Genomic DNA, 10,374 nt, shown 5'->3' with positions numbered 1-10,374 from the left:
CCTTGCTGCTTTTAATATTTGCTGTTTGTGTTTAATTTTTTAAATTTCATAAATATGTGTCTCCATGTGTTTCACCTTGGGTTTATCCTGTTTGGGACTCTCTGGGCTTCTTGGACTTGGGTGGCTATTTCCTTCCCCATTTTAGGAAGTTTTTGACTATTATCTCCTCAAATATGTTCTCATGCCCTTTCCTTTTGTCTTCTTCTGGGACACCTGTAATTCGAATGTTGGGGTGTTTGGCATTGTTCCAGAAGTTTCTGAGGCTGTCCTCATTTATTTTTATTATTTTTTTTCTTTTTTCCATTGTTTCATTTATTTCCACCATTCTATCTTCCAGCTTACTTATCCTTTCTTCTGCCTCAGTTACTATACTGTTGGTTCCCTCCAGAGTGTTTTTAATCTCAGTTATTGCATTGTTTATTACTTATTGACTATTCTTTACTTCTAGGTTTTTATTAAACATTTCTTGAATTTTCTTAATCTGCATCTCTTGTCTTTTTATCTGTAACTCGATTCTGATTTCAAGACTTTGGATCACCTTTACTATCATTATTATGAATTATTTTTCAGGCAGACTCCCTATCTCCTCTTTTGTTGGGTTTTTATCATGTTCCTTCACCTGCTGGATATTTTTCTGCCTTTTCATTTTGTCTGGTTTGCTGTGTTTGGGGTCTCCTTTCTGCAGGCTGGAGGGTCATAGTTCCTCTTAATTGTGGAGTCTGCTCCTTGTAGGTGGGGTTGGACCAGTGTCTTGTGAAGGTTTCCTGGCTGAGGGAACTTGTGTCTGTGCTCTGTTAGATGAAGCTGCATCTCATCTTTCTGGAGGGTAGTCAGTGTCCAGTGGTGAGTTTTGGGGGTATATGTGGGTTTGGTATGGCTTTAGGCAACCCATATTTTAATGTTCAAGATTGTATTCCTGTTTTGCTGGAGGATTGCATGGGATGTCTTATACTGGAGCTTGCTGCCTCTTGGGTGGAGCTTAGTCTCAGTGCTGGTTTGGAGGGTTTTGGGCGGACTCTCGTCTATTAATGTTCCCTGGTGTCAAGAGTTCTGTGATGCTCTAAAGTTCTGGAGTTGAGTCCCTTGTCTCTGAATTTTCATCCCAACCTCTTACAGTAGCATCAAGACTTCTCTGTCAACACAGCATAGAAGACAAAATGCCTAGGTTAATGGTGAAATAGCTCTCCAGAGCCAGGAATACCCAAAGAGATTCGCAGAGTTATATAAAGAAGAGGAAGCAGGGTGATAGAGGTGACCAGGAAGAGAAAAGGGAGAATCAAAAGGTAATAGAGCAATCAAGCCAGTAATCAAATCCTTATGTTAAAATGGATAAGAAATGTCAGACTGTTAAAGGTACAAAATTAGTAACAAATATAAAAAATGAAATATTAAAAACCTAGAATAGATATTAGATTCTCAAAAGTACAATATAAAGAGAATAAAACAAAATGGAACACAAAAATAAAAAATAAAATATTGTGGGATCCATTTAGTGTCAGATAATACCTTGTTCCGACTTGTACTTGTTCTTAAAGTCTACAGTTGCCCCTCAAATGCACAGTCTCACCTTAGTTGCAGGATTTTAATCTGTTGTACCTGCCACTTCTGGGCTGTTCCCCCTTCTTTGCTTCAGTTAGCCTCCTCTGCTTGCAAGTTTCTTCAGTATCTAATCTCCACCCTGGCGCAAGGGGGCAAAAGTGGCCACTTATTCAGGCTCACTTGTTCAGTTGTGCTGTGGAGAGGCAGGGACACTGCAAACACTGCTGGCATGTTTGGGTAGCACTCACTGTGGGTGGACCACACAGAGAATGCCATAGCCCAAAGCAGCATGCACTTCCCAGGTCCAAGATGCTCAGGCTTCCAGGTGCTCCACAAGGGCACAGTCTTGGGTGGGCTGTGTGTCTCTTGCACTTCCAAGATTCAAGCCACTCAAGCTCTCAGGTGCACCATGAGTGCACAGTCCCAGGTGGGCCATGCATCTCCTCAGGGGAGCTGGTCTCAGGCTGTGACACTTCTGGCAGATATAAACCATCCAGAATGCCAGGAAGATATGGTTAGTGACTGGCAGCCTGCTCACAGCTTGGTGGGAGATGTGGTCTCTGAGGCCGAGATTGAAGTGACCCCTTGCATTCTGCCTCTGGCTGTCATGCACTTTCCTCTCTTACTCTGGGGAGGGCTGTGAAGGGCAGCCAGCTTGCTCTCCTTTGCTATTCGCTAGGGCATGATACTTTGTTCTGTGAGCATCAGGGATCACAGTGCTGCGTTTGAGCCTTCCTATAGGAAAGGCTCTTTGTTTTTCTTTGTCTCTCTGGCATTCCTATGATTTGGGTTTCTATGTCATTTTAGTTCCCTCAGAATGTCTTCAGGGCATTCAACACCAGTCCTTACCCTAAGGACTGATGATGCAGCCGCGCCTCCCCACCCAGTCCCCACTAGCTAAGGGTGGATGTAAGCATGTGAGCTGCTTCTCCACTGGTAATTGCCATTCAGCATGAACTCTGTGGTGATTTTTTTTTTTTTTCGGTTATGTTGCCCTCTGAGATTCCAAAGTTCCCCACTGACCCTGCCTGTGAGGTTTCCTATTTTGTGGAAACTTCTTCATAGCACCCTCTCCAGGATGGGTCTCCATCCCTAAATCCTTTGTCTTTCTTTTCATCTTTCTTTTTACCTACCTCTTTTCAAAGAGATTGGTTTGCCATCATTGGTATCTGGGGTTCTCCACAAGAATTCAGAGGTCGTTTTGTAGAAGTTATTCCCTGTGAAGATGATCTTTTGATATGTTTGTGGGAGAAAAAGTGGTCTCCCCATCCTATTCCTCTGCTATCTTGGGACTGCCCCCAGCAGCTTACATTTAAATTCATTTACTCAATTAAATTTATTTTAAACTCAGTCAAAACTGACCTTGCATGAAACTAATTTTCTCAGAGTCCACTTTCTACAAACATTTTTTTAAAATCACTTTCTGTATCAGTATTTTTGTTTCCCACTGACTTGTAGCACAAAAAGTGCACACAATGCCACAAATAAAACAGCTATTGAATTGGGTAGACTTACCCTGCAAACAAAATTCAGCCCATTGACTCATAGAAGTTTTGTTGGTTCCTTGTCTCAACTGCCAAGCACTGGGGCAGCTGGTGTCATTTCTGGAAATCTTGAAGGAAAGATCCTCAGAAAAAATAGTCCTGGCAGTTGTTTAAGATCTTACTGAAATATTCCCTGACCAGAACCAGCTAGCCACAAGCAGCAAGGATCATAGCTGGCTAAGCCAAATTTGTTCCTGAGTCCAAACCCACTCTACTCACTGCACAAGAGGACAGTGAATCCAAGAGTTGAGGTGTTGAGGCATTGAATATGGTTTTATTCAGAAGGCCAACTGACCAAGAAGATGGCAGACTAATGTCTCAAAATAACCATCTTTTCAGGGTATGGATGCAGGTTTTTTTAATGGATGGAGATGGGGAGGTGAAGAATCAAATTCAAGAAGTTCATTAATATTGATCAATATCTCCTAGGTTGGCAAGCCTCAGGCAGGGGATGTGTTAGTTTCTTCCTTCCTGCAATCTTCAGGTGGATAGGGTTATGAACAAAGGTACTTAAGCTTGTCAGGCAGAAGGACAGGATTCTCTGATGCAGGCCATTATTTTTTATTATAATAACAAAAGCAATGGAAAGCAAGTCAAAAAGAAACAGTTCCAACATGGAGTCAGAATTGACTTCTGTCTACAACAGAGGGAGAGGCAGAGTCAGTGCTAGTGGCCTTTTTAGTTCTGATATAGTTTCAATCAATATCTTCTTGGTTCCCTGCAAAGAAGTCACTCTATTGTTTCTTGTTTTAGAAACTTCTAGACATCAATCAAAGTAAGCATTCCATTCAGTCTGTTTGATCTTACTGCTGGCCTTTTTTAACTATGCATGCAAAAATATCAATTTGGGAATGTCAAAAGAACCTCAATTTGGCCATTTTAGGTTGAGATCTCCTTAGTATAATTTCCACAATTAAGTAGGTATTTGCAAGTGCTATTTTGTACATACATAACCCTGGCTGGAGTGTTAGAGGGTGCTTTCTGATGCCCTCATTTCTGTGTTTGAGAGGCTTTATTTCCCATTTTAAGTTGAATTTGTCATGGATAAAATTCATTATTGAAATGGCGTTGAAACAGGAAGGAAGGGGGCAGGGCACAACCTTTGAAAGAATGAAATAGCCTGAGGACACAACATAACCTTATTAGAATCAAATGAGTCCAAGATGGTAGACAGGTGAACTTCAACTATACTTTGGTCCTCAGTATATGCTTATTGTGGGCTTCCCAGGTGGCTTAGTGGATAAAGAATCTTCCTGCAATGCAGGAGATTCGGGTCCGATTCCTGGGTCAGGAAGATCCCCTGGAGGAGGGCATGGCAACCTACTCCAGTATTCTTGCTTTGAGAATCCCCATGGACAGAGGAGCCTGGCAGGCTACAGTCCATAGGATCACAAAAAGTCGGACATAACTGAAGCGACTGAGCATGCATTCATCATAACACATCAAGCTGAATGATACACCAAGAGGCACCATGACAGTTCCAAGGCTGACCACCAAAACCCAAAAAGTGGGCTGTGGCCTAATTCCTTGAAATCTCCACCCCTTCCCCAGAATGATTGGAATAATCCTTCCACTCATTAGCCTATGAAATTACCCAGCCCATAAAAGCTAACCATGCCACATTTCAAGGCTACACTCTCCCTCTGCATTGGCCCACACTGTCTGTGGAATGTGTTTCTCTCTAAATACATACACTTCTAACCTATCATTTTGTCTCTCACTTAATTCTTTCTGAGGAGATATCAAGAACCAGGGCTTCATTAGGTCCTGAAACCAGGTCTGTGATCTCAGTTAGTTGGAATACTGTGGGTTTTGGCTGGGTTTCTTTCCCAGCCACGTGGGTTTGAGTCCCAAACTGGGTTTTGGCTTGGTTAGATTCTGACACATGGGTTCAAGTCTCAATCTGAGGTGGACAGTTTCAGTGTGGGGGGCAAGTGCAATGCTTGTGAGCTTAACTCTTCCAGGAGTCCCCCCAGAGTCATTTCAGCCCTCTTACATGTCTCAGTAATTCTTTTTGGCAGTCTAAGACCACCACAGGTGCTCAGATCACTGAATGGACAATTCTAATCTGAGCTCCCAGATGAGTAGGTGTTTTAATTAATGAGTGAATTTCCCTATGGGACCACTGCACAATATGAGGACTCGGCCTTTACCACTCCTATAAATTTCTCAGTCATCTTGCCTCTTCTTTGGAATAAAGCTATCATGTGATATCTTCACTTTTATCCTGACAAATTCTATAAGGGCAGCCAAATTGACGAAAAGCAACAGATCAGCCTCTTACCTAACTACTCAGCCCAGATCACTCAGTCTCTTACAACTGTTAAATCTCAATATCTATCATTTGAGCCCCACTCAATGTCTAAACACTGAGTGGGAATGCCCTAGTATATTTCAACTGCTCCCCCCCCCCATATCTTTCAACTGGGAAGGGGTAAGTAACCTGGTCCACCATCAAATATACCTCTGGACTCTCTGAGGACGTATAGGCCACTGCTAGTACTAAATCTGCTGTTCCTCGTACAGTTCAGGTGAAGGAGGGAAATCCACACTGGGTCACTTCATAGTCACCATAACTGTTGACTAAAAAAGGATGCACAACATGAGAGTTGCAAGTTAAATTACACTTGGGGAAAAATTAGGACTGCAGCCTGGGAGATGGCACTTCAGATAGCTCTGACAAACTGCTCCAAAGAGGTAGTGAGAGAATATCAATATATAAGATTTTGGTGAAAGGGGAGCTCAATGCAATCAAGCACTTATCTTACAAAAAGTTACCTGCTGGTCACCAGAAATTGATATCTCCATGAAAGGATTTAAGACATGATACTATTTAATGCTTTTCTAGACATGAAGAGATGCAAAGATTGAGATCATGAAATCAATTCCTGAAAATATCTGTCTAAAGACCTTTCTTCTAGTTTCCATGGAGTGAAAAATGCCCCACTCTCCAGCCTGAGCTCCCTTCAGGGTGTGTCGAAGGTCAACAGCTGCAGCAGCACGTGATTCAGTCTCTGCAGAGGCAGTTGGCAAATGCCCTTGGCAAGCATCAGTTGGTAGTTGACAGAACCAAAAAACACTCATAGATTAACATTTTGGGAGACAATTTGTGCTTCCTGTTTCACCTTTGGATTAATGTGGGCAGAAGTTCTCAAATTTGCATTTGACGAACGAGTGGCATTATCTTAATGTTCACTTAAGTCAGAACTTGTACAAGAAAAACAATGGTTAAATGAAGATGACTGTTTCAGAGACTTGATAATGTTCATGCTGTTTTTTACTAGTGTATACAGCCATTTTAGTGGGTACAGATCAGAGTTTTTACAGTTTACTTGGAGTATTCAAAACTGGAAGCAGTAGAGAAATAAGACAAGCTTTCAAGAAGCTGGTATTTAAACTACATCTTGATAAAACTTGAGTAACCCAAAGGCACATAATGATTTTTTTTAATAATTATTTTTTTAAGGTTTTTAAAATAACATTTATTTCTTAAAAGTTAACATGTGCATAATAGGAAACCAAAAAGCACAAGAAGCAAAAAACAAAGTCATTCATAATCACAAGCAGTTTACTGTTTGACATGTCCTTCTAGGTCTCATTTGTGTATTTTTCACAACTAAGCATCCATTTTTATGTCATTAAGATCATACAGTTATGTATCATGCTGTTTCACACATCATGAATATTTACCATTTCAAAGTCCCAAAGCTATGAGTATTTTGATAACCAAGAATACACTACACCAACTCAATCTGGAAGGAAAAAAATGTAATCTTGCCTTTCTTGGCAACAAAAACTTCAAAGACAAAAATGGCAACAGGCCTCTAGATAAACATATTGGCAGAGCTATGATTAAAATACTACATTCCCTTAATGTTCAATTAAAATGAGACATAAAGCAACAGAGTACACAAAGTATAATAGTTCTAAGAGGATTCATCATCTGATCTAAACTATTATGGTATTAGCAAGGAGGTATGTTTCTGCTGAACTATTTAACAATGCATTCCTATAGTACAGCCAGGAGATGCACACACATCAATGGTTAGCATCAAAATATAAACGTGAACACATCCACATTCAGCCCTCCCTCTATACTTCCTTCCTCCCCTCAGCTGCCAACCTAAATGAACAAGTCCTGATGTACATTTCTCAGAGAAGGTATAATTATTCCAGGTCCAAGATGCTGCCTTTTTAAAAAAATCAATTATAAAAAAGATATTTACAAATTGGTTAACTCACTAGCTCTACTTTATATCATACATTGTCACCTCAGGACATCTAAAAAACCTAGATGTTTCAAAGTAATGAACCTTGTCCACAATAAACATAGGTACTTCACAAAAATGCACATTACAGACCTATAACCTAAAACTGTCTTCCAGATAATGGGAGCTATTAGCCAAGAGCCCTTCCCCTCACCCTTCCTCTTACTCCTCCAGCATTTCAGCGACTAAGTACCAGACGACATCTAGTTCCAAGAGGTGGATTAACGTAGATACTCCCAGAAGACACAGCCCTTCCTAAAAACCAACAAAAGGGCATTCATTAAGGGGTTATTTTACTACCTCTACTTTTAATATACTTTGGGCATCAGGACTTGCTTGTTCTTTAATACACAGCAATATTAACTAAAATGCACAAACAGAACAATGGGTAGACAATCTGAACTTGTCTATAAAGACTGATGGGCAGAGCCCTGCTCTCTGCACTTCCTTCCCTGTCCCCTCCCCCCACCCCCACCACCCAGTAAATGTCAGCTTACTCTCCAAGACAACCCCACTCCCCAAATAAAACCATTCCTATTAACAGAAAAAAAAATACTTAAAAGGTGTTTAACTCTCTACTTTCAAAAGAGGTTGTATACTTTTACTCATCTAAAAGGCTAGATGTTTCAAATAAAGATTTAAGTTTGTCCACTATACATACACATAGTAGCACTGAATATTTTTTAAAAAATAAATACAGGACATGAACTACTCAAAGATGAAGATCTGTGGAAAAAGTATGACAAATATAGAGAAAGGGGACTTCACTGACAATAAAGGAGACCACTATGAAAGCTAGAATTGTTATCCTTCTGGTTTTAGAATTTGTGATGATTATCCTGAAATCATAGCACTGGATAGAAGAGAATTTGACACTGCTGTTAATTATGGAGATCTGTGGCTTGTGAACTTTTACTCCCCAGGGTGTTCACACTCCCATAATTTGCCTCTCACATGGAGAGATTTTGCTAAAGAAGTAGATGGATTGCTTCTAATTGGAGCTGTTAACTGTGGTGATGACAGAATGCTTTGCTGAATGAACGGAGTCAACAGTTATCCCAGCCTCTTCATTTTATAGAATGGCTGTAGTGAAATATCACAGTCATAGATCAAAAAGAAAGTTTAGTGAATTTTGCCATGCAGCATGTTAGAAGCACAGTGACAGAATTATGGACGAGAAATTTTGTTAGCATCATACAAACTGTTTTCTACTGGTATTGGCTGGCTGATCACTTTTAATTCCAAAGGAGATTATATGACTTCACAAACAGGTCTCAGGTTAAGTGGTGTGTTGGATGGTCTTGTTAATGTAGAATTGATGGACTGTGCCACCAGGACAATCTTTGTAAAAGTTTGGATATACAAGTACTACTGCTTATTTTCCTTCTAGAGCCACTTTAAATAACAAAGAGAAAAGCAGCATTTTGTTTCTTAATTCATTGGATGCTAAAGAAATATATATGGAAATAATGCATAATCTTCCACATTTTGAACTACTTTGGCAAACACAGTAGAGGATCATTTGGCTCATCATTCATCGGTGGCTCTTATTTTTTCATTTTGGAAAAAATGAAAATTTAATTGATCTTGAGTTGAAGAAACTAAAACCTCTATTTAAAAATGAACATATTCAACCATGTCTAGCAATATTTAAAGGACAAGTAACCAAATAATTTGGAATTCATCATGGAAAGAAGATTCTATATGATATGCTTGCCTTTGCCAAGGAAAGTATTAATTCTCATCTTACCACACTTGAATCTCAACATTTTCCTGCCAGTGATAAAGAACCATGGCTAGCTGATTTTTTTTGCCCCTTGGTGTCCACCATGTAGAGCTTTATTGCCAGAGTTACAAAAAGCACCAAAGCATCTTTATGGTCAGCTTAAGTTTGATACATTAGATTGTACAGTTCAGGAAGAACACTGTAACATGTATAACATTCAGGCTTATCTAACAGCAGTGGTATTCAACAAATCCAACATTCATGAATATGAAGGACATCACTCAGCTGAACAGATCTTGGAGATCATAGAGGATCTTATAAATTCTTCAGTCATCTCCTTGACACTCACCGCTTTCAATGAACTAGTTAAACATAAAAAATGTAAAGTCTGGATGATTAATTTCTAGTCTCCATGATGTTACCCATGTGAAATCTTAATGCTAGAATGGCCTAGACATTAACTGAACTGATCAATGTGGGCAATATAGAGTGCCAACAGTATCATTCCTTTTGTGCTCAAGAAAATGTTCAAAGACAAGCTGAAATAAATTTTTCCCAAAAATCAAATAAAGTTAATCAATATCATAGTTACAATAGTTGGAATAGAGTTGTGTATTCCCTAGGACTCTGGGGTGTAGGATTTTTACCTAAATATCCACAGATCTAACACCTCAGACTTTCAGTGAAAAAGTTTTACAAAGGGAAAACTTTTTTAGTTTTACAAAGGGAAAAGGTGGTTGATTTCTATGCTCCTCGGTGTGGATCTTGCCAAAACTTTGCTCCAGGGTTAGAGTTCTTGGCTAGGATGATTAAAAAAAAAAAAAGTGAAAGCTGGAAAAGTAGACAGGCTTATGCTCAAACCTGCCAGAAAGCTGATATCAGAGCTTATCCAACTGTTAAATTGTATCCCTATGAAAGGGCAAAGAGAAATACTTAGGGAGAGCAAATAGATTCCAGAAATGCAAAAGAGATTAATACCTTAATATATGAAAATCTGCAAAGCCTCCAAAATCATGGAAACAGAAATATTGATGAACTTTAATGATGTTGAAAATGAAGAAAAATTGAAAAGAAATTGACAGGTGACATCAGAAGACACGTTTTCAGAATGTTACTATATATGTGATGGGAATAAATAAACATTATCTTGGACTTCAAACTGCACTGCCTGAATTCTGTACAACATTGATATAAATGAAGGGTCTGCAGCTGTTTTCTGTAAAGGACCTGATTATGAATATTTTAGGCTTTGTAGGCCATATATGGTTATTTGTCACATATTCTGTTTTTGTTTTGT

At 39.4% G+C, this 10,374-nt stretch overlaps 1 pseudogene; it reads left to right on the top strand.

Moving 5' to 3' along the window:
* The first annotated feature begins 1,948 nt into the window (after window positions 1–1,948).
* LOC122690476 lies at window positions 1,949–10,161 on the top strand (annotated as a pseudogene).
* The last annotated feature ends 213 nt before the right edge of the window (window positions 10,162–10,374 follow it).

Source organism: Cervus elaphus, chromosome X (assembly GCF_910594005.1).
Source record: "Cervus elaphus chromosome X, mCerEla1.1, whole genome shotgun sequence".
Lineage (NCBI taxonomy): Eukaryota > Metazoa > Chordata > Mammalia > Artiodactyla > Cervidae > Cervus > Cervus elaphus.
The sequence above is the reverse complement of the archived record's forward strand: the minus strand, read 5'-3'. Positions and strand labels throughout refer to the sequence as shown.